This window comes from Nycticebus coucang, chromosome X (genome assembly GCF_027406575.1).
Source record: "Nycticebus coucang isolate mNycCou1 chromosome X, mNycCou1.pri, whole genome shotgun sequence".
In the NCBI taxonomy this organism is placed as follows: Eukaryota; Metazoa; Chordata; class Mammalia; order Primates; family Lorisidae; genus Nycticebus; species Nycticebus coucang.
In genome coordinates this window covers 12,691,377-12,717,936 of record NC_069804.1, presented here as the reverse complement: position 1 = coordinate 12,717,936, position 26,560 = coordinate 12,691,377, and positions in this window count along the sequence as shown.

Below are 26,560 nucleotides of genomic sequence, written 5' to 3'. Positions count from 1 at the left end.
GTCCACAACACAGATGTCTTAACTATAGTAGAGTGCCTTCCCCAGGGCTAGAATGAGTTACCTCAAAAATGGCCTCAATTCATAAGTTACACACTACAGGGTTGTAGTCTGGGAATATAAGGATGGTAAGGTACCCCTGAACTAAAACAATAGGGATCCACAGTGCAAGTGTTCAGCCAAATGTCAGTAACCTTTGACAGTGGTTACAGAAACAGTTTTCCAGTGTGCCTGAAATTTGGGAGTACTAAGTAGGAAGTTTGCTCATGAAACTGACCTTGGAAATTTACCTGCAAGTAATCCAGGTTTCCTCAGCCTCAGTATGTTGGTTGTGTTACCAATTACTTGCACCAACTCCTAGGCAGCTATGTAGTCAGATGCTCCAGAATAGTTTGGAGAATGAGAAAGGGAATATTTTGAAGAAGCTGAAGAGATTTAATCTTAAGTGGGTGATCTCAGGATGTTTAGGCCATAAAAGCTTTCTCCTTTGCCCAGGTGGCTGCTGGATCCTCTGTTCTCTGTCCCTGTCTGTGGCAGTAAGTGTCTCCTTTTCCTCCTGACCCTCACATCACTACCTCTTCATGATACCTGTGCCAGAATCACTGCTGCAGTTCAAATGTAAAGGAGCTGGTAGGATAATGAACTCCTCCTGGTTTGCCCAAGACTGTCTCAGTTTTAGTGCTGAGTGTCCCGTGTCCCAGGAAACCTCTCCGTCCCAGGCATACTGGAAGTGGTAGTCACTTTAGGTGCTGGCCAAGGTCAGAGGTCACCAGAGAAGCCTGTGTGCCACTAAAAGTTTTCCCACAGTGTTATTTAAGCAGATAAATTCACCTTAGTAGAGGCTTAGACATGGGGTTTTTACTACCTGCACTGAAAATAGAGCTATCTCAAGGGAAGGCTCGCATTATCTTTGGTCATTGCAGCTGACAACACAAAGCCAAATACCACTGTAACTAATTTACACATAAAACTAAATACCACTGGAGGGCTGGCTGTGGCAGCTCAGGGTATTCTTTCCTCAGAGGGAGGCTTCAAGCAAACATAAGCAACTGGCAGAAATTTGCCAAGTGAGCAGGAAATCAGAACAAGGAGCCTAAACTTTATGATCCATGACAGAGTCAGCTAAAGCAGAAATAATAGATCAGGGGGATACACACACACACACACACACACACACATCCCACTCCACTCCGTCTCCCTGTATACTCAGGACCCTGTGATTGAAGTTGTGTGTTAGAACTCTTTAACTGACATTTCAGATGCAGGGATAGCCCTAGATATACCTTTGCATGCTGTGTGTGTGTGTGTTACTAGATTACCTCTCATATAGACACATTGTTTCTGAGTTCTTGGGGAACACTTCAATCCGGCCCCCAAGGGGGAACATCCTACAGTAATTAACAACTTGTTTTGTGGAATTTGACAGGTAGCCAAATGTTTTCCCTGTTTTATTTATTTGGGCACCCATTTGTCTCAGTCTGTTCATGCTGCTATAACAAAATACCACAAACTAGGTAATTTATAAATAATAGACATTTATTTCTCACAGTTCTGGAGTCAGAGAAGTACAAGATTAAGGCATCAGCAGATGTGGTATCTGGTGAGGGTTCACGCTCTGTCTCCAGGATTGCATCTTGTTGCAGTCCTCAAGAGAGGACAAATACTGTGTTTTCACATAGCAGGAAAAAAGGAAGGGACAGGAAGCTCTTTGAAGCCTCTTTTGTAAGGGTGTTAATCTCATTCACAATGGTGAAGCCCCCAGTCACAATCACTTCCCCTAAACTCCACTTCTTAATACTGTCACAATGAGGATTAAGCTCCAATATGAATTTTGGAGGGGACAGACATACATTTAAACCATAGCATCATAAAATAGATCAAGCAAGTATTACTGTTTTGAAATTTTAAACAGATATAGGAACGAAGGTTCATGGAGATCAAGGGATTTACCCAACTACCACAGCCAGTGAATGATTCTGATACGATCAGAACAAAGATGGCAGAAGGAAGCCTATATAAGATTTTATATTATTAACACTTTACCTCCACATAAGTATCTATCCTGGCATATCTTTGGTCTTACCTCCTCACTTTTCTTCAAAGAATACCTCTTGTGCATCAGGTTCTTGTTCTGAAGAAGGATGGTAGGAGAAGCTAATATGTAGGTATCCTTCATGATCCGGCCCTTTTCCCATGGCAGCCACCTTCTGTGTTGTCTTACCTTTGCTCTCCTCTACTTCACCTGTCTCTCCTGCTACACAACTAAGTACCCTACCTCAATTCTCCTCTCCTTCCCTCTCCATCTGTCTCTTCCTTGCCACTTTTTTTCTTCTATCCTTATCAACCTACTTTATTTATGGAACCATGGTCAAGGACAGCACTTTCCAGTACCAAAGATGGTCCAAACTCACTGTAAATCATCATTGAATTATAATTTATGTATCAGAGGCCACATGGAATTTTCAAGATGTCCCAGAAGAAATACCATATGGACAGCTGAACTGGTTCAACAAAGGCCAGTCAAAATGGTAGGGAAACTATTCAGTAAATTATCTTGAGCTACCCTCTTTCTTGTCTCCTATTCTTGTCTATGATACCTGGTCTGCTCACAGCTTCCCAATTAGCTTAAATATTCAGGTTTCTGGTTTTCTGCATCAGAAAGCCCTCCCATGGGGAGAGTTTATTGTTGCCCATCCCACCATTACATCGAGGAGATAAGACAAAGCCTATGTTCAAATTTATTGTCCTCTTGCTAGCTGATTCATCCTAGAATTTAATTTTTATAACTTCTTTTACACTTACCACCCTGGCTTTGTAGTACCACAGGGTTCCTCCAGTTATTAATTATTATTAGATCGAATAATAACTTTTTTTAATGCCCAAAGCAGAGACAGAATTGTCTCCCAAGTTCTGGTTTCTAAATGGTGATACCGTTTGAAATGTAAGTCATGCATTCTCAGGCAGGCTCCTTTCCTAGTGTGGTGTCAACTCAGGGTAGCAGAAACTGGGTCTCCAAGGATATGTGAAATGCAAAATATTTAAGCACATGATCTCAAAATGTTCCATGACATAATCTACATGTATACCATGGAATATTATGCAGCCTTAAAGAAAGATGGAGACTTTACCTCTTTCATGTTTACATGGATGGAGCTGGAACATATTCTTCTTAGCAAAGTATCTCAGGAATGGAAGAAAAAGTATCCAATGTACTCAGCCCTACTATGAAGCTAAATTATAGCTTTCACAGAAAGGCTATAACCCAACTATAGCACAAGACTATGAGGAAAGGGCCAAGGAAGGGGAAGGGAGGGGGGAGGTTAGGGTGGAGGGAGGGTAATGGGTGGGGCCACCTATGGTGCATCTTAGAATGGGTACAGATGAAACTTACTAAAGGCAGAATACAGACAATAACTAAGAAAATGCCATGAAGGCTACGTTGAACAGTTTGATGAGAATATTTCAGATTGTATATGAAACCAGCACATTGTACCCCTTGATTGCACTAATGTACACAGCTATGATTTAACAATAAAAAAATTAAAAATTAAAAATTCCAAGATTTCACCTGGTCTGAGCAAGATTTTTCTGTGGAAAGTCAGAAGTTTTAAAACAGACAAAATGAAATTCTTAACCTTCTTGTGTCTTGTTGCAATTTACTTATATCTCATATATCCAGTAGATCATAGGGGCTAAGTGTGGGTTTTGAAGAGAGATATACAGAACCAATTGTGCACCTTGGCTCCTACATTTATTAGTTCATTTTCTCTCTCCCTCTCTCTGTCTCTCAAAATCATAGTTTCTATATCATTAAAATAGGGATATAGAAATAAACCCACACCCTTATAGCCAACTGATTTGCAACAAAGACATGGAGAATATACATTGGGGAAATTTTTTTCAATAAATGGTGCTAGGGAAACTGGATACCCAAATATAGAAGAATGAAATTAGACCCCTATTTTTCACCATATAAAAATCAACTCAAAATGGATTAAAGACTTAAGTGTAAGACCTGAAACTAGGAAACTAATAGGAAAAAACATTGGGGAAAGGCTACAGGACATTGATTAGTCTTGACAAAGTTTTTTTCCCACTAAATGGGCACAATTTAGGGTATATGGCACATCTTTTGAGTGTGGGACACAGCTACAAGCTAACAAATTCAAATACTGTGACCTGGTTGTACCCTCACATCAACCTGAAATTTTAGAAAAAGATTGAAAACAGAACTGTATACACAGATATGACCCACTTTTCTGGTAATCCCTTGATGTCTTTAGTTGATTGTCTAATCCTATCTGACCCAAGATACATTGTTAATAAGAATTTGGCATTTCAACTTATTTTATGGTCTATTATCTTTATTTTCCTGGCATGTTAAAATTAACTGTACATCCATACTACGTGATTTCATTTACATAATGTTTAAAAACAAACAGAACTAATTTGTTGTGTTATAAGTCAGGATAATTGTATTTGAGGGTGATAAGGATAGGGAATAAGGCTAGAATTTTGGATATATATATATGTTCTATTTTTTATATGGATGCTAATTACAAGTTTGTGTTCAGCTTATTAAAATGCATTGTTATATTCCTATTTGTGCACTTTTCTGCAGGATATATTTCAAAACAAACTTTATTTTAAAAGAACTAGCTAAACTTCATGATATTTCCATAATTGATTTCTATGATTTCATTCATTTTCTGTTGATTAATTTGAATTCTCTGTAGATTCTAGTTATCAACCCTTTGTCAGATTCATACCCTGAAAATATCTTTTCCCATTCTGGAGGTTGTCTTTTTTTTTTTTTTTTTTTTTGAGACAGAGCCTCAAACTGTCACCTTGGGTAGAGTGCCATGGCATCACAGCTCACAGCAACCTCCAACTCCTTGGCTCAAGCGAGTCTCCTGTCTCCGCCTCCCAAGTAGCTGGGACTACAGGTGCCCACCACAACGCCTGGCTATTTTTTGGTTGCAGCCGTCATTGTTGTTTGGTGGGCCTGGGCTGGATTCGAACTTGCCAGCTCAGGTGTATGTGGCTGGTGCCTTAGCCACTTGAGCCACGGGCGCTGATCCTAAAGGTTATCTTTTTGTTTTACTTGTTGTGTCCTTAGATGTCCAGAAGCTTTTCAGCTTAGTTAAGTCCTATTTGTTAATTTTTGCTGTGGTTGAGATGGCTGATGAAGTCTTCGTCATAAAATCTTTCCCCAGTCCAACATTATCAAGAGTTTTTCCCATACTTTCTTCTAAGATTTTTATCATTTCATGTCTTAGATTTAAGTCTCTTATCCATCCTGAGTTGAATTTTGTAAGGGGTGAAAGGTATGGGTTGAGTTTCATTCTTCTATACTTGGTTATCCAGTTCTCCCAGCACCATTGGTTGAATAGGGATTCTTTCCCACATTGTATGCTTTAGTTTGGTTTATCAAAGATCATATAGCAAGAAGAGACTTGTTTCATCTCTGGGTTTTCTATTCTGTTCCATATGTCTATGTCTTTCTTTTTGTGCCAATACCATGCTGTTTTGATTACCGTGAACTTGTAATATGTAGCCTAAATTATGGTAGGGTGAGCCTCAGGCTTTGTTTTTATTACTAAGAATAGCTTTAGCTATTGGGGGTTTTCTGGGTCTATACAAAATGAAATACTATTTTTCCCAGTTCTTCAAAATATGAGTTGGTAATTTAATGAGGATTGCATTGAATCTGTAGATTGCTTTGGGTAGAATAGACATTTTGACAATGTTGATTCTTCCCAGCCAAGAGCATGGTATGTTCTTCCATTTATTAGTGTCTTCTGCAATTTCTTTTCTTAGGGTTTCATAATTCTCTTAAAAGATCTTTCACCTCTTTTGTTAGGTATATTCCTAAGTATTTCATTTTCTTTGAAGCTACTGTGAAGGGAATTGTGTCCTTGATTTGCTTCTCAAGTTGGCTGTTATCAGTGTAGGCAAAGGCTACTGATTTTTTGGCATTGATTTTATACACTAAGACATTACTGTATTTCCTGGTGACTTCCAGGAGTTTTGTGGTTGAGTCTCTGGGGTTTTCTAAGTAAAAGATCATGTCATCAGCAAAGAGGGAGAGTTTTACCTTCTCTTCCCCCATTTGGATGCCCTTTATATCCTTCTCTTGCCTGATTGCATTGGCTAGAACTTCCAGAACTATGTTGATAATAGTGGTGATAGTGGACATCCTTGTCTGGTTCCAGTTCTAAGTGGAAAAGCTTTCAGTTTTACACCATTTAGTATGATGTTAGCTGTGGGTTTGTCATAGTTGGCTTCAATCAGCTTAAGAAATGTGCCACCTATACCTATTTTCTTAAGTGTTCTTGTTAGAAAAAGATGCTAAATTTTGTCAAATGCTTTTCTGCATCTATTGAAAGGATCATATGGGGGGTTTTTTGCTTCTATTGATATGGTGTATTACATTTATGGATTTGTGCGTGTTAAACCAACCTTGCATCCCTTGGATGAAGCCTACTTGATCACAGTGTATAATATTTTTAATGATTAGCTGCAATCTATTAGCTAAGATATTGTTGAGTATTTTTGCATCAATATTCATTAGTGAAATTGATCTGCAGTTCTTTTTAGTAAGGCCCTCTCCTGGTTATTCATTAGTGAAATTGGTCTGTAGTTCTTTTTAGTGGGATCTTTTTAGTGACAAACTTCCTGGTTTCAATCAGGAACATCAATCAAGGTGATGTTTGCTTCAAAGAACATGTGGGGAAGGTTCCTTCCTTCTCAATGTTTTCTGATAGGTTCTGCAGTATATGTACAAGCTCATCTTTGACGGTGTGACAGAATTCTGATGTGAAGCCATTATTCCTGAACTTTTTTTGTTGGAAGTTTTTTTATTGTTTCTGCAATCTCAGTGCTTGATATTGGTCTGTTCAAGAAATCTATATCTTCCTGATTAAGTCTAGGAAGATGGTGCAATTCTAAGTATCAGTTCATTTCCTCCACATTGTCAAATTTCTGGGCATAAAATTTTTGGTAGTAGTAAGAAATAATCTCTTGTATCTCTGTGGTATCAATTGTTGTTTCCCCTTTTCATTTCTGATTCAGGTTATTAAGGAATTTACTTTTCTATTTTTGGTTAATCTGGCCAAGGGTTTATTGACTTTATTTATCTTTTCAAAGAACCAACTTTTAGTTTCATTAATTTTCTGAATGATTCTTTTATTTTTAATTTCATTTATTTCTGATTTAATTTGGTTATTTCTTTTCTTCTGCTAGGTTTGGGACTGGATTGCTCTTCCTTTTCCATGTCTTTAAGATGATTCATTAGATTGTTGATGTACTGTTCTTCTGTTTTTCAGATGTAGACATCTAATGCAATAAATTTCCGTCTTATGACTGCTTTTGCAGTGTCCACAGATTTTGGTAGCTTGTGTCTTCATTGTTGTTATGCTCAAGGAAGTTAATGATTTCTTTTTAAAATCTCTTCCACCCAACTGTCATTCAATATGCCTTTGTGTGGGGATGACAATTTTTGTTTGAGTTGAGTTCCACCTTTATTGCCTTGTGGTCTGAGAAGATACAAAGTAAAATTTCAATTCTTTTAATTTTGTTAAGGTTTGATTTGTGTCTTAGGATATGACTTATTTTGGAGAATGTTCCATGGGCTGATGAGAAGAAGGTATATTCTTTAGCTTTGGGGTGGAGTATTCTATATATGTCTATCAAGCACAGTTATTCCAGGGTCACATTTAAGTCCCTGTATCTTTGTCTAGTTTCTGTTTAGAGGATCTATCTAGCTCTGTAAGAGGAGTATTAAAGTCCCTTGTCATTATGGTGTTATAGGACATCATATTGCTCAGACTAATTAAGGTCAATTTCAATAATGTGGGAGCATTTAAATTGGGTGCATAAATTTTTAGAATTGAAATGTCCTTCTTATTGTATTGTTCCCACGACCAATATGAAGTGTCCATCTTTGTCTTTTTTACTTTAGTTGCTTTAAATCCACTTGTATCTGAAAGTAAGATTGCAACCCCTCTTTTCTTTTGATTTCCATTTGCCTGAAAAATTGCCTTCCATCCCTTAACCTTGAGTTTTAATTTGTCCTTTGGGGCTAGCTGTGTTTCCTGCAGGCAGCAAATGGATGGCTTGTGCTTTTTTATCCAGTCAGCCTATGCCTCTTCAGTGGGGAATTCAAGCCATTAACGTTTATTGAGATAATTGATAACTGTGGTGGTGTTCTAGTCATCTTATTTTGTGAAAATCCATTGCTTAGTTTTATCTTTTGCATCATTGTGGAAGCTAGGCTTTGTCCTTTTGTTTCTGGGTATTTACTTTGATGGTGGCCTATTGTGATGGTCAATGTGCAGAATAGATCTAAGTATATCCCATAGAGCTGGTCTTGTTGTGGCAAGCTTCCTCAATGTTTGCATATCAATAAATAATTTGATTTCTCTGTCAATTTTAAAGCTTATCTTAGCAGGATATAGAATTCTGGGCTGAAAATTGTTTTCTTCAAGTAGATTAAAGGTAGATGACCATTGTCTTCTGCCTTGAAAATTTTCATTTGAGAAGTCTACAGTCACCCTGATAAATTTGCCCCTGTAGATGAATTGGCGTTTACTCCTGGCAGCTTGCAGAATCTTCTTTCATCTTGACTTTGGACACATTCATGACAATGTGTCTTAGAGTAGCTCTATTTGAGTTGAGATGACCTGGTCTCTGATATCCCTCTAAAAGGAGTATGTCAAAATATTTGGTGATATTTGGGAAATTTTCATTTATAATTTCCTGTAGTAGGGCCTCCATTCCTCTGGGGTGTTCTTCTTCTCCTTCTGGGATACCGATAACTCATATGTTTGAATGCTTCATGAAGTCCCATAATTCTCTCAGTGAATGTTCTGCTTTCTCCCTCTTTTTTTCTGTCTCTTTAACTGCCTGAGTTAGCTCAAGAGCTTTATCCTTTAACTCTGAGATTCTTTCTTCTGCATGGTATAATCTGGTATTGGTATTTTCTACTGCATGTTTAAGTTTCTGATTGACTGCTTCAATTCCTTAAGCTCTGCTATATCCTTTCTATATTCTTCATATCACTCATCTCTTATTTAATTCTGTTTTTGGATTTCCTTTTGGTTATTTTCCACTTTCTCAGTAATTTCATTCATTGTTTTTACTATCCATATTTTAAATTCTCTTTCTATCATTTCTAACATTTCTTGATAGGTGGAATATTCTGCAGTAGCTACCCCATGATCCTTTGCAGGGATTTGCTATGTTCTTGTTGTTTACATTGCCAGGGGTTTTCTACTGTTTCTTTCTTATGAGTGTTTTCTTTTTGTCTGTTTCCTTGCCCTACTTTTTCCTTTCACTTCATCTTGCTCTCTAAGTTATCATCCCTCTGACCTAAGGTGTTGAAGCGTCCTTTTGATAATGGACTAAAAGGACAAGAAGAGTGAAGAGCAAGAAGGGATAAAAGATAAAAAAAAGAGAGAAAATAGAAAAGAAAAGGAATGAGTAAAAGGGAAGGTTGACAAAAATAAGAGAAGAACAGAAAGACAGAAACAAGAGTAATAGTGGTGTACAGTAGGGTACTTTGACTCACACCCACAAATCCCAACCTCTGTAGGAGCTGGGTTGGGTGGGTCCCTTGACATCTGCAGATCTTTGCCAGCCTGAGCAGACATAGGAACCCACCTCCACCAAATAGAGAAGAAAAACAAAAATACTATAAATCAAACCAAAACAAACAAACCTTAAGGGCTAAATAAAATTAGGGGAAAAAAACAAATAGCAGGCCAGAAAAACTAGCAAAAATGAATCCCTTATTATTAAAGAAGGCAACAGTGAAAAATTATATTTACACAAGAAAAATGAAGAAAGAAAGAAAAAGAAAAATCTACAGGTGAAAAAGTTGAAAAAATTGTAAAAAGAAAAAAACTATATATCTATATCTATATATGATAGAATATTGCCTATCTTGCTGAATATTGCCTAGGCAACAGGTGATCTTCTGGGATATGTGATGCTAATCACAATACAGCTGTATAAGATGGAGACAGAGACTAGAAACCTCTGCTGACTTCTTTGCCTCCAAACTCCACAGTGTTGGGACCTGAATCTCTTCCTGGCCAGCCTAATAGACACACCTCGACATTTCCAAACCACATGTCCCTCAGCTCCAAGCCACATGTCCCTCAGCTAAGGAGTGGCTTTCCTATGAAGCAAGTGTTGCTAGATCTCTCCAGAAGTGGCTGCCTGCTTATCAGCGTGTCAAAACTGGCCTCGCTCTAGGATCCTGAGGGCCAAGCCTGCAAGGCAGTTCTCCCACAATGTATGTGCCTGGCCTGCAGCTGAACAACGAAAGCTCTGTTCTGCCCTGGCAGCTCAGTCCTGCCCTTTGGATACTGTTCAAAGTCACTTGCTCACTTGCCTGAGGTCTCTCCCAATGTAACTCAAGTACTCAAGTCCAAAAAATTAAATTAAATTAAATTAAATTAAAAATACCTGCAGGGAAGGCCTTCCCTGTCTGCAAACTCTGGCCACTACCATAGCTACTGCCACTGCAGATGCCAGCGGCCTCAGCGTAAACACTTTTCGCTTCTCTACTTCTTTTGTCCTCCTCTTGGGTTCCTGAAGTCTCCCGTAGCCTCCCTGTGCCCTAAAGGGATGTTTCTGGGTACAGGCCACAAGCTAGAGGTACCTGGAGTCTTTTCTCTCCAATCTCACCGCTCCAGGCTGGAAAGAAGCTGCCTCTAATCCATCTTGCTCTGCCCCCCTCAATTGCTTCACACATTTTAAATAGAATTTTGCATTTGTATCTTTTGTCTTTTAGCACTCTAGGATTTCAGTTCCATGTGTTTGTTTCCAGTGAGAGGTCAGTCATTACTTGAATCATCTAAATGTTTTAAATGTATCATTTCTCTCTGGCTGCCTTCAAGATGAATTTTTTCTTTGGTTGTTGGCAGTTTGACTATGATATACCTGGGTATGGGTTTCTTTGTATTTGTTCTCCCTGTGGTTCATTGAAATTCTTAGATACATAAGTTTAAATATTTCACCAAATTTAGAAAAAGACATCATAGAGATTCTGGATTGTATCACCTTCCTCTGAAAAGGGATGATTTTTATTCAAGCAGGCAATTAATTTGGCTGGGCATGAATTCAAAACATTTTTTGGCAGTGGACAGCAGCTGGATCTTCAGTTCTCAGCTTTCCAGATATTGCCTGTTCTTAAGAATCTTGGAATCTCACTAACACAGATGTACAGCATTTGAGCAGAGCATATATGTAGATATCACATCTCTCTCTTCTGTGGCTCCTTCCTTTAGGATAAGCCCTCTCAATTTCTTACTACTCTAGTAGCTCAAAACTCAAATCCTCAGCTTCTCAAGCAGGGCAATGCTGGCTTTCTGCTTACGTTTTAGCAGCCTCATGATGGTCATACTGAGGACTGCTCTCAGGCAAAAAGTCATATAAATGCAAATGTAACCCAGTGCAGTATTTCCCCTTCAAGGGTCAACTTCTGTCTAGTTTCTTTCTGCTTTTTTTATTCTCCATGCCTTCAACATAGTTTGTGAAATATGTATTTCCAGTTTTTTTTTTTCTAACCTCTTTTTTTTTTTTTTTTGGCCGGGGCTGGGTTTGAACCCGCCACCTCTGGCATATGGAACCAACGCCCTACTCCTTGAGCCACAGGCACCGCCCTATTTCCAGTTTTTAAATGTTACGTATGGGATTGCTAGTTGAATACAAGTGACTCTGTCATTGCCTAAACGGAACTTTTCTGTTTTGATTGTATTTTTCAAATTCTTTTCATTTTGTGTCATTCACCTGATCTATTTTATTCATGAGTTTATTTACCTGTATTATATAAAGATAGGTTTTTATCTTTAATACCAATTACTTAGATCTTATGATATACGTGTATTATGGCCATTGTGGTTTTTAATTTCATCATACTGTAGCTTTTCTTTTTTCTCTTTCCAGCTTTTAGGTGACTTAAGTTTTATTTTCTCCATTCTGAACTAAAGTAAATCTGCATATATATCCTTCTTCTAATAAAGCAAAATGTTCAGGTTTAACTTCTCTGTCATCCTTTTGATACAAGAAATAAATTATGAAATATATTTTTGAAATTTATCATAAATACTTTTTTACTGAAAAAGTCTTACTAATTTCTGTTTTGCATTGTATCTTGGGCCCAAATAACTCCTCCTGTATTCATTTTTCTGCTTTCTGGAAAATGTTTTCATTAATTGTTTCAGAGTGGATTCATTGCCAGTAGCACTTATGAGTCACAATATTATTTTTGTTGTCACATGTGATTGATATTTTAACTTGATAAAAATTTCTATTGTCAAAGTGACTTTTCCTTTGTACTTTGAAAATACTGCTCAACTATTTTGTATCCATAGTTTCTGATGTTTAGTCTGATGTCAATATATTTTGTATGTAATTTTTATCCTCTCAGTCTTCCAGGATTTTCTTCTCATCAACACTGATGTCCTGAAAATTCATTTTGACATGTCTAAATGTGTGTGTGTGTGTGTGTATGTGTGTGTGTGTGTGTGTGTGTGTGTGTCTGTTTTTGCAGGAGTGGGAAAGGCATTGTTTAGTATTTTTGCTCAGCTGTTGGTTGGGCCACTTAATCTGTAAATCATACTTTTTTTTTCTGCCTAACAATACTTTAATAATTTCACTGGAAGAGAGAGCTAAAGGATTTATTTTTGTTTAAATAAATTATTTTTTTATTATTAAATCATAGCTGTGTACATTCGTGCAATCAAGGGGTACAATGTGCTGGTTTCATATACAATCTGAAATATTCTCATCAAACTGTTCAACATAGCCTTCATGGCATTTTCTTAGTTATTGCATGTAGGCATTTGTATTCTGCATTTAGTAAGTTTCCCCTGTACCTATTCTAAGATGCACTGTAGGTGTGGCCCCACCCATTATCCTCCCTCCACCCTAAACTCCCCCCTCCCTTCCCCTTCCTTGGCCCTTTCCTCATAGTCTTGTGCTATAGTTGGGTTATAGCCTTCATATGAAAGCTATAATTTAGCTTCATAGTAGGGCTGAGTACATTGGATACTTTTTCTTCCATTCCTGAGATACTTTGCTAAGAAGAATATGTTCCAGCTCCATCCATGTAAACATGAAAGTGGTAAAGTCTCCATCTTTCTTCAAGGCTGCATAATATTCCGTGGTATACATGTACCACAATTTGCTAGTCCATTCCTGGGTCAATGGGCACGTGGGCTTCTTCCATGACTTAGCAATTATGGATTGGGCTGCAATAAACATTCTGGTACAGATGTCTTTGTTATATTGTGATTTTTGGTCTTCTGGGTATAAACCTAGTAAAGGAATTGTAGGATCGAATGGCAGGTCTATTTTTAGGTCTCTAAGTATTCTCCAAATATCCTTCCAGAAGGAATGTATTAGTGTGCATTCCTACCAGCAGTGTAGAAGTGTGCCCTTTTCTCACATCCACGCCAACATCTCTGGTTTTGGGATTTTGTTATATGGGCTACTCTTACTGGGGTTAGGTGATATCTCAAAGTAGTTTTGATTTGCATTTCTCTGATGATTAAGGATGATGAGCTTTTTTTCATGTGTTTGTAGATCGTGCGTCTGTCTTCTTTAGAGAAGTTTCTCTTCAAGTCCCTTGCCGAGCCTGAGATGGGGTCATGTGTTCTTTTCTTGCTAATGTGTTTGAGTTCTCTGTGCATTCTGGTTATTAGACCTTTATCGGAGATATAACCTGCAAATATTTTCTCCCATTCTGAGGACTGTCTGCTTGCTTTACTTACTATGTTCTTGGCTGTGGCTGTGCAGAAGCTTTTTAGTTTTATCAGGTCCCAGTGTGATAAATCTTTGGCCACCCTAACCAGGGAAAAAAGAGTAAAATCTCTAATTTTATCAATCAGAAATGGTAATGATGAAATAACAACAGACCCCTAAGAAATTCAAAAAATCCTTAACGAATACTACAAGAAACTCTACTCTCACAAATATGAAAATCTGAAAGAAATCGACCAATACTTAGAAGTACACCACCTACCAAGACTTAGCCAGAATGAAGTGGAAATGTTGAATAGGCCTATATCAAGTTCTGAAATAGCATCAACTATACAAAATCTCCCTAAAAAGAAAAGCCCAGGACCAGATGGCATTACGTCAGAATTCTACCAAACCTTTAAAGAAGAACTAGTACCTATATTACTAAACCTCTTCCAAAATATAGAAAAAGAAGGAATAGTACCCAACACATTCTATGAAGCAAACATCACCTTGATCCCCAAACCAGGGAAAGACCCAACAAGAAAAGAAAATTATAGACCAATATCACTAATGAATTGATGCTAAAATCCTAACAAACAGAATCCAACAACACATCAAAAAAATTATACACCACGAGCAAGTGGGATTTATCCCAGGGTCTCAAGGCTGGTTTAATATACGTAAATCTATCAATGTAATTCAGCACATAAACAAACTAAAAAATAAGGACCATATGATTCTTTCAATTGATGCAGAAAAAGCTTTTGATAATATCCAGCATCCTTTCATAATCAGAACACTTAAGAAAATTGGAATAGAAGGGACATTTCTTAAACTAATAGAGGCCATCTACAGCAAACCCACAGCCAATATCGTATTGAATGGAGTTAAATTGAAATCATTTCCACTTAGATCAGGAACCAGGCAAGGTTGCCCATTGTCTCCATTGCTCTTTAACATTGTAATGGAAGTTTTAGCCATTGCAGTTAGGGAAGAAAAGGCGATCAAGGGTATCAACATAGGGTCAGAAGAGATCAAACTTTCACTGTTCACAGATGATATGATCATATATCTGGAACACTAGGGATTCTACTACAAAACTTTTAGAAGTAATCAAGGAATACAGCAATGTTTCAGGCTACAAAATCAACACCCATAAATCTGTAGCCTTTATATATACCAACAACAACCAAGCTGAAAAAACAGTCAAGGACTCTGTTCTTTTCACAGTAGTGCCAAAGAAGATGAAATATTTGGGAGTATACCTAACAAAGGACGTGAAAGATCTCTACAAAGAGAACTATGAAACTTTAAGAAAAGAAATAGCTGAAGATGTTAACAAATGGAAAAACATACCATGTTCATGGCTGGGAAGAATCAACATTGTTAAAATGTCTATACTACCCAAAGCAATATATAATTTTAATGCAATTCCTATTAAAGCTCCATTGTCATATTTTAAAGATCTCGAAAAAATAATACTTCGTTTTATATGGAATCAGAAAAAAACCTTGAATAGCCAAAACATTACTCAGCAATAAAAACAAAACTGGAGGAATCACACTACGAGACCTGAGACTGTACTATAAATCGATAGTGATCAAAACAGCATGGTACTGGTACAAAAACAGAGAAGTAGATGTCTGGAACAGAATAGAGAACCAAGAGATGAATCCAGCTACTTACCATTATTTGATCTTTGACAAACCAATTAAAAACATTCAGTGGGGAAAAGATTCCCTATTTAACAAATGGTGCTGGGTAACCTGGCTGGCTAAACCTGTAGATTGAAACTGGACCCACGCCTTTCACCATTAACTAAGATAGACTCTCACTGGATAAAAGATTTAAACTTAAGACATGAAACTATAAAAATACTTGAATAAAGTGCAGGGAAAACTCTTGAAAGAATCAGCTTGGGTGAATATTTTATGAGGAGGACTCCCCAGGCAATTGAAGCAGTATCAAAAATACACCACTGGGACCTGATCAAACTAAAAAGCTTCTGTATATCATACTTTATTTACCATAAGAAAATCCTCACATATTGAATCATTCTTTTATTATCCCTGGTATCCCTTTCCAGAAATATTTATGAATATTGGAATTTCTAGACCTGCTATGCAGTTCTTCTATTGAGGCTTTTATAATTGTTATTTTTGATATCTAATATTATAATTTGGTTCTTTTGATAATATTCTTTCTGTTCATAGGTACAAGTCTTTTTTATTCTCTAAGGATATAAATTAATTGTTTTAAAGCCCTGTTCCACTTGCTTTTTTTATTCTGTCTCCTTGGATATAAATTCTTTAATTTATGAGCTTTGTTATCTCTCTTTCACAACTGGCTTTCATTTAAAGTTTAGAAATTTCAGCATGTAAACTTGAGTTGGTAATCAAGACATTGGATGATATTTGAAATGCATTTATGCATTTTAAGTTAGACTAGAGGATGGACAGGCGAACTACCAGGCACTGAACCTCAGTAGTTTGTCTTTTATAACTAGTTCCTCTGTTCTTCTCTGGAGCATTACTTTTTCCTTTTATTCAATCTCTCATTGTCTTCGCTCCTGCCAAGAGACTGACAGATACCTCCCCTTGCTAATGTGTGGCCCAGTTCATGGGGGTGAGAAATATGCAGGAAATATACCTCTGACTCATCTTGCTCTTGTACCTCATTAACCACCCTGCAGGGACCAGGCCCTTCCTTCTCCTAATATCAAGAACATCTGGGAATGAAGAACTCCTGGACTTATTTTACCCTTTTGATATAGACTTCAATTCCAAGCATTTGGGCATATTGTTTCCTTTTCAATAAAATCCCCTTGGTTTTTCATCTTTCAGAACTTGCTCAGAGTTTCAAGTTTCACAAGGTTTCTTTTTTGTGCTTGATTATGCATTCATTAATTTGTCTTCTATCTTTTTTATCATTTCTAGAGATTTCACTAAGGTGAGAGTGGGTATATATTCAGTATAGAGTTTTGAAAAAGAATTCATCACTTTTTCCCCTCCAGTGTTAGTGTATTTTATGCTATATAATATTTAATATTGTATAGTATTAACTGATGTAGAAGTAAGAATCATTACTAGAAAATGTTTTTCAAAAGGTGTCTTTCTATCTGTTACTTTAAAAGAGGCATATTAATCATTTTCTCAAATGCTAATATATCACAAGCAAGCCATTCCCCTTTTGGGTCACAAGTTAATTTTTTTTTTTTTTTGCTAGTGATTTAATGTAATGAGTTAATGCTACCAGTATAGTAAGAACTACTTAATTGTCATAATTAATTGAAGCTAAACATAATCATTGCATAATCAGGCAAGGTACATTTGGAGATGTTATTTCATTGATATTTCATGGTGGTTTCTCATTCCCTGAACTTAATGATAAAATTGAGCAATTCATAGGGTGCCTCTCAGCAATTAGCTCCAATTAGCCACATTCAATTTCTGTCATGAGTCATGCACCTTGTTCTTTAGTTATATCCCTCCAGTGTGGTCTAGAAGAGTTTAAGAACATGTACCAGTTAATTAAGAAAATCATATTTAATTGCCAATATGCACCTCCCCCAAATTTTAATCTTGTCATTTATTTTAAAATATTTGGTGAATACAAATCAGTACATGTACCATATAAAATATTAATAAAATAAGCTCTTGCTTACTAACTACTAAGCTAAAAAATTTAACATTGCCCATAATTTGATATCCTGTTTATGCCCTCCTAAGACCTTCTGCCTAATTCTCCTAGGGTAATCCTTATCTAAATTTAGTGTATTTATTAGTGTGTTGTTTCTCTTTAAGATTTTGTGGCACCTGTGGACACACATATAGATGCAGTCTTAAAATGAAAATGGTTTAGTTAAGCTGATTTTTAAAGTTCTTATAAAAGGTATTACAACTATTCTGCAATTTTCTTTCTTATTCAATGTTATGTTTCTATGGTTAACCCATGTTGATTCATTAAGTAGTAGGTTTTTAATTTTGACTGTTTTTAGTGTCCATTCTATTATTATTCAAGAATATTATTTTATTAAATTTTTTATTTAGAATATTATAGAATATACACATTTGTTTACATAGTTTGCTTTTGTATATTTTAGGTCAAAATTATAAGTGTTCCCTTCATCCAGGAAGTGTGCAATGTACCCATTAGATGTGAATTTACCAGTCTCTTCCTCCCCTCCTCCCACCTACTGGAATTCCATTGAGTTTTGTTTTCATATGTGCACGTAAGTGCTGATCGACTAGTTCTAATTTAGTATTGAGTACACATTCTTGCAATACTTCACTTAACAGAAAAACTTTTACACTGTTGGTTGCAAACTAGTACAACCTCTATGGAAAGTAGTATGGAGATTCCTCAAAGAGGTAAAAGTAGTCCTACCATCTGGTCCAGCAATCCCACTACTAGGTATTTACTCAAAAAAATAAGTCATTTTAATATCAAAACACCTGCACTCGAATGTTTATAGAAACACAATTCACAATCACAAAGATGTGGAAAAACCCAAGTGCCCATCAGTACATGAATGGATTAAGAAAATGTGGTATAATCATATGTACACCATGAAATACTATTCAGCTATAAAAAAGATGGTGACCTAGTATCTTTTGTAACAACCAGAACATTCTTAGCCATTTTCCCATAGTTGGCATTTGAATAGTTTTGTTGTTGTTTTTGCTATTATTGGGGGGTATTTGTTATATTATTTCTGCTACAAAAATGTGGCTAAACACAATTTTGTTTATGTTTCCTGTATGCACATGGACCAAATTCTCTAGGATAATAGCAAGAGGTAGAATACCTAGGCTATCTTTCAAATGACTAAATAATGGCAAATTGTTTTCCAAAGTGTTGATTTATCATTTCACTATGTATATATGTATATGAAAACTTCATGTTGTTTACCTTAAGTATGCAATAAAAATTCCAAAGTACTTATTCTTAATTTTACTAGCAATCTGTAAGATTTCCCCTCACTCATATTCATACCACTTGTATTATCAGATTTAAAAATTTTTGCCTATGTGGTTGTCTTAGTCAGTTTGGGCTTCCATGACAAAATACCATAGACTGTGTGGCTTAAAGAACAGAAATTTATTTTCTCAGTGTTCTGAAGGCTGGACATCTGAGATGAAGGTGTCAGCATGGTTGGATTCCAGTGACTGCTTTCCTTCTGGATTGCAGATGGCCCCCTTCATGCTGTATCCTCACATGGCAGAGTGAGAGAGAGAGTGCCAGCTCTCTCATGTATCATCTCATAAGGACACTAATCTTATTATTATAGATTAGGGCCCTGTCATTTTAATTTAATTTACCCTTACTTACTTGCTTACTTCAAATATAATCACATTAGGGTTAGGGTTTCAACATATGAATTTGAGAGAGAAGGGGCATCATAACACTGGAGGAATGAAAAGATGCCTCCTGCAGTTTTCTTTAAGTTTCTCTGATATATAATCATATCAAGCACATTTTACAAATTTATTGTTCATGAAGATTTCTTCTTTTTTCTTTTTAAAAACGTTTTTAGAGACAGGGTCTTGCTCTGTCACCCAGGCTGGAGTACAGTGGCAAAATCATAGGGCTAAAGCAATCCTCCTGTTCCAGACTCCCAAGAAGCTGGAACTACAGACCTGTGCCACCATGACCAGCTATTTATTTTCTTTTTTTAAGAGAGAGGGTCATGCTATGTTGCCCAGGTTGGTCTTGAACTCCTGGCCTCAAGCAATCTTCCCATTTTGATTTCCTAAAGTGCTGGAATCACAGGCGTGAGCCACCATGCCTGGCCAAGTTTCTACTTTATATAAATGTCTTTTGGTCACTTGTCTTTGGTTTGCTTTTCTCCTTTAAATAGATTTCTATAAGGTCTCAATGTATTTTTGGATAATAATTCTTTGTTGGTCATATAAGTTGTAAATATTTTCTCCCAACTTGTGGCTTACTTTTTCGATTTCTTTATAGCATATTTTGAAGACTGAAATTTTTAGAAGTTTTTAATTTAGTGTCACATCTATCAATTGTTTAATTAATACTTTATACTCTTATATGTAATTTAAAAAACTCTTTCCTACACAAAATTCATAAAGATATTTTCTATTTGCTTTCCTTCTAGAAATTTCAAAGCTGTATTTTCTTCACTTATGTTTTAAAGCTACCTAAAAACTGATTGTTGGATGATTTGTAATTAGGATAAAAATTCATTTTTCATTTTCAGAGCAATGTTTATCAAGAAGTCCATCCATTCTCCACAGCTTTGAAATCTGGTCTTTATATCTCTTTTTGAACTCCCCCGTTTCATTGGTCTAGTTTTTCTATTTCTATATGATTCTTCATTGCCCTGATTCTTATACCTTTGACTTTGTTATATAGTGATATCTCCCTTAGCAAATAATCTCACCTTATTAGTCCTCATGAGTCTTAGACAAGACTAAGTCTTTTCTCTGCCATATAAATTTGTGAATTCTTAAAAAAATCTGTCAGGATTTTCATTGAATATAGATCACTTTGGGGAGAAGTGGTATGTTTGCATTGTTTTGGCTTTCATTCCAACCATAAACTTTTTTTTTTGGTGTTAATTAATGACTCTTAATAAGTCCCCACAATTTTTCATAAATGGGTTTTGCGTAACTTTTATGTTTAGACTTCATGATATGCTTCTGATTCTAGATCTATAATTGGGGAACTCAGAAGTTGTGTTTCTTTTCAACACTATAAAAAATTACTTGACCTAAGTGGGCAATGCTTTGGGACCCAAGATACAAGGTCTTTCCAGTAGTCTCTCAGTTATACCATCCACTAGAAAAAATACTGAAGGAGCTCTAGACCAGGAGAATTCCAATTTTAGTTTTGTGATTCAGTCACTGTATCTTTAGGCCAGTTACTTGACCTCTTTAAATGGCTGTTTACTCATCTGAAATATGGGAAGGTAAATTATGATCCCTAAAGTGTCTCAGTCCAACATTATATAAATCTTGTTAGAAGAACATTCACAATATGGAGAACTAACAGGATAAGAGAGTTCTCAGATTGAGCTACTGACTTACCTTTGTTGCAGTAACAAAAAACTCCACATTTACAGTAGTTTACGAGAACAAATATTTTTCTATTCATATTATAATAAATTAGCCTAGGTTAGTTGTGGTGGCTGGTGTAGCTCTGATCAGCTTTACATCTTTTGGAACTTGATACCAGAACTCACTCTGGGAAATGTTGCCCCAAAGCACTACTTCCTAATCTAATAGTTTTCTACATGTATTTTCAATAAACATCAAAATTATATTAACTACAATGTATTTGTTCTTCATATAAAGGAAATACCTACTTGCTAAAGAACATTTATAACCCAGAACAAATTTAAGAAGACAATGTAAATGACCTATAAATCTAATATCTAGAGATAATTAATATTAATTTTTTCATATTTTTCCTTTAGTTTTTACCTTTATGCTAGTGCATATTATAAATTTTAATAAAATCAGGATTATATTGTGCAAGTCATTTTGTAAGCTTATAACAAAACGTATGCTATAATTAAATATTTCCTTGTCTTTCAATGAACTTTAAAAATAGGAACTTTAGTGGCTACATAATATCTCATAACATGAATGTTCCATTATTGAGCTAACGCTTTCTCCATTGTTAGGGCATTCTCTCTTTTTTTGCTACTAAAAGTAAGGCTGTGACTAATGTTATTGTAAATAAATGAGAATATTGATCATTTATTATAACTTTGTGAAAGATTTCTGAAAGAGTAACATAAATTCGGGCCTGGGGAATGAGTTTCTTTCAAACTCACCACGTAAGCCTGACATCTCAGTGTGATGGAGCACAAATGTGCCTGCAGTTTAAGTCACATGACCATGAGTCATCAGGTATATATCGCTGAGCACACAGCCTGGGTACATTTCCCAGAATACCTTGTAGTCACATGCAGCCATGTAACCAATTGAATGTGGACAGAAGTACACTCATTTCTAGGCCTGGCTCATAAAAAGCTCCCATGTGATCCTTGCTATTATCTCTTCCCTTACCTACCAGTGGGGTGCAGAAGATCCAGGAAAGGGTAAGGCTCTGATGACAGAGTCACAGCTGGAAGAAGCCTGGATCTCTGAGTCACCTCATGGAAGGCTGCCCACTAGTCATAAACACATCATACTTGGTATGAATAAGAGCTAGATATTTTATTGGGTGAAACTACTAAGATTAGAAAGTTTGTTAGAGCAGCTGGGATTTCTTTTTACTCTCAATAATAAAAAATCATTAATTTACAATTTAAGTTCTTGTATCTCCTTACTGCCCTGTGGATCACAGGCTTGGGAATTATAGAAAAAATATAAAGTTGTTTTATGAAGAAACGTATGGAAGGACACCCAGCTATTAATAGGGGTTGTGTGACTGCAAGGTGGAATAAAGGAAGTTGGCACATATACAGCAAGGAGAAGGAGAGACGAAAGGTAAACACTGAAAGGAAAGGGGAAAAAAAAGAGATTTAAAACAAACTACTGCCTGTGGGACAAATCTAGCCCACCATATGTTTTTGTAAATAAAATTTAACTGAAACACAGCCATGCTCATTCGTTCTATCTTTGTACTACAATGACCAAGTTGAGCATTTTGCAACAGAGAGAACTATATGATCTACAGAGTAAATATTTGATTTGGGGGACTTTAAAGAAAAAATTTGCTGACCCATGGTCTTAAAAAAGTATGTTTATATTGACAGACATGCATCTATATAAAATTATATGTTTGTATGGCATATGCATAAATACTTTAAAATGAGAAAAAATAAAGCTGAATTTTCTTTGCACTTCTGGGAAATGGTATTTTTAAACATTAGCCTGTATCACTGAGGTTACATATAGGTAAGCAGATTGCACTATTCTCTGAGGCAAAGTTATTTTTCTAAATAGTTCATTCTATCCTGCAAATCTCACCAGGTCTTCATGGTGCCTTTGCAAACCATTTGACCTGAGGCTGTTCATCAGCCCTTTGTTCATATCCCTACATCTTGCTTCTATGACACTTGTGTTCTTGTGTTCTGCCAGCTAGCTCCATGCATGAGTTACATGATCAGGTTTTACTATTTAGGAAGCTTTTCTCAGCAAATACATCCTAGTGACACTAGACATGGTAATTTTCCTTAGTAATTTTTCTTCTGACATTTTTTTCTCCAAGTAGCTTCAAGAGCAACTATGTTCTAATAGAGAAAAGAAAATCTAAGGAAAGGCTGCCCATTATCTATGGCTCCAGGACTTTCAAAGTTGGGATAATATATATCGCAATTCAAGAACTTCATATTACAGACATGCAGAGTGATAGAAAAAAGGTATATAAAAAGCTGGATTAGAGGGGGAGGGGAGGTAGGGTGGAGGATGGGCAGAGGGAGTGTGATTGGTGGAATTATACCTGCAGTGCATCTTACAAGGGTACATGTGAAACTTAGTAAATGTAGAATATAAATGTCTTGACACAATAACTAAGGAAATGCCAGGAAGGCTATGTTAACCAGTGTGATGAAAATGTGTCAAATGGTCTATAAAACCAGTGTATGGTGCCCCGTGATCACATTAATGTACACAGCTATGATTTAATAATAAAAAATAATAATTTTGTGAAGGCAAAAAAAAGGAAACCTAATTAACACATGTATATGTAAAAATAAAAATTAAAAAAAATCTGGATTAACAGCATTATGAAAAAGACATTTTTATCTATCTCTCTGTGAGCCCAAAGGTCAATTCCTGGATATAATCTTACATGTGAACATGGATTTGAAAAAGTGCCTGAAATAAGAGCTCTGTATAAACATCAGGTGTGGGAGAGAAATGGAGAGGGAATTAGAAGACAGAGGTGGACCCCCTTTGTCTTTGCCCAAAGCAGGCCTCACCCTCCCATCTCCTAGTCTTCACATCGGTCACTTTTAATATTATGTATCCCCACTTTTTTTATGATGAAGATGGCAGGGAGATAAATCTAACACAATGTTGGGCGCATACACAAATATATACACACACACAGCACATGCACACACCCAACACTCACTGTTTTATTAGTCTCTGTAGAGCTATCTTCCAGGAGTCCCTGAATAATCTCTCTTCACCTTCACCCGCATGGCAAATTCAGTCAGCTGTTCAGGACAACCTAAACAGGTTCATTTCTCAGCTGGAGAGATGCCCACTAGAAAAACTATTCCCACAGACTTATACTTTTAACTCACACTATTTTTATCATAACTTTATATAGTATATATAAACATAAAATATAAAAAGGTCTCATGCTTGAGTATTTTCTACAAGCCAGGAATTCTTGTAAAGTCATTAGTGAATAAGCTTATTCAGCCATCACAAAACCCTTATAATGTATAACTACTATTCCTATTTTATAGAAGCCAGTTTTCAAACATAGACTGATCATTTCAGATCTGTGACCTTAACTAGTATTTTTCTCAAAAATGTTTATTTCTTTAAAACAATGATGACAATAAAATAAAATATGTGCAAAAATTGCATATGAGAAAGCAATAAAACCAATAACATTTAAACAAAATGTTACCAGACAAATGTTAACTGGGGGTCAGCTGCATCTACTGTGACTTTGTGCAGCTGTGATTATGTCTTCTTGTCTCACGTGTCTTCCAATTTTAGCACCCTAACTTAAGGTAGTAACTTTCTGTGTCTTTGCATAAGTTACAGGATGAGAAAAAGACTAAGCCAAATCCTACAACCATGTTTAAAGCTTTTCCTTGAACTTGTATCAAATTATCTCATATCCCATTGGCCCACGTAAGTTATGTGGCCAAGTCTATTACAGGATGAAGAGGGTCCAGCTGCCTATCATTGTCAGCCAATATGCAGAGACAGGGATAGGTCCACCAAGTTTTGTCAGAAGGCTGGCGATTCTGGAGAACAGCGAGGATAACTTCTTAATTCTGTTCTGCCTCAGTTACAATTCTAATAATTTTTATTTTTAATTTATTTGTTTATTACTAAATCATAGCTCTATACATTAATGCAATCATGGGGCACTATACGCTGGTTTTATATGTCATTTCACATATTTTCATCACACTGGTTAACATAGCCTTCCTGGCATTTTCTTAGTTATTGTGTTAAGACATTTACATTCTACATTTACTAAGTTTCACATGTACCCTTGTAAGTTGCACCATAGGTGTAGTCCCACCAATCACCCTCCCACCGCCCACCCTCCCCTCTCTCTTACCCTCCCTCTCCCCTTCCCCCTATTCTTAGGTTATAACTGGGTTATAGCTTTCATGTGAAAGCCATAAATTAGTTTCATAGTAGGGCTGAGTACGTTGGATACTTTTTCTTCCATTCTTGAGATACTTTACTAAGAAGAATATGTTCCATCTCCATCCATGTAAACATGAAAGAGGTAAAGTCTCCATCTTTCTTTAAGGCTGCATCATATACCATGGTGTACATATACCACAATTTATTAATCCATTTGTGGATCGATGGGCACTTGGACTTTTTCCATGACTTACCAATTACGAATTGGGCTGCAATAAACATTCTGGTACAAATACCTTTGTTATAATGTGATTTTTGGTCTTCTGGGTATATACCTAGTAGAGGAATTATAGGATTGAATGGCAGATCTATTTTTAGATCTCTAAGTGTTCTCCAAACATCTTTCCAAAAGGAATGCATTAATTTGCACTCCCACCAGCAGTGTAGAAGTGTTCACTTTTCTCCACATCCACCCCAACATCTCTGGTCTTGGGATTTTGTGATATGGGCTAATCTTACTGGAAATAGATGATATCTCAAAGTAATTTTGATTTGCATTTCTCTGATGATTAAGGATGAAGACCATTTTTTCATATGTCTGTAGGCCATGCACCTGTCTTCTTCAGAGAAGTTTCTCTTCAAGTCCCTTGCCCAGCCTGAGATGGGATCACTTGTTCTTTTCTTGCTAATATGTTTGAGTTCTCTGTGGATTCTAGTTATTAAACCTTTGTCGGAGACATAACCTGCAAATATCTTCTCCCATTCTGAGGGCTGTCTGGTTGCTTTACTTACTGTGTTCTTGGCTGTCCAGAACCTTTTTAATTTGATCAGGTCCCAGTAGTGTACTTTTGAAGCTGCTTCAATTGCCCTGGGGGTCATCCTCATAAAATATTCGCCCAGACTGATTTCTTCAAGAGTTTCCCCTGCACTTTCTTCTTGTATTTTTATACTTTCATGTCTTAAGTTCAAATCTTTCATCCAGTGAGAGTCTATCTTAGTTAGTGGTGAAAGGTGTGGGTCCAGTTTCAGTCTTCTGCAGGTTGCCAGCCAGTTCACCCAGCACCATTTGTTAAATAGGGAATCTTTCCCCCACTGAATGTTTTTAATTGGCTTGTCAAAGATCAAATAACGGTAAGTAGCTGGGTTCATCTCTTGGTTCTCTATCCTGTTCCATACATCTACTTCTCTGTTTTTGTGCCAGTACATGCTGTTTTGATCACTATCGATTTATAGTATAGTCTGAGGTCTGGTAGCATGATTCCTCCTGCTTTGTTTTTATTTCTGAGTAATGTCTTGGCTATTTGAGGTTTTTTTCTGATTCCATATAAAACGAAGTATTACTTTTTCAAGATATTTAAAGTATGACAGTGGAGCTTTAATAGGGATTCCATTAAAATTGTATATTGCTGGGCGGCGCCTGTGGCTCAGTCGGTAGGGCGCCAGCCCCATATGCCGAGGGTGGTGGGTTCAAACCCAGCCCCGGCCAAACTGCAACAAAAAAAAAAAAAAAATAGCTGGGCGTTGTGGTGGGCGCCTGTAGTCCCAGC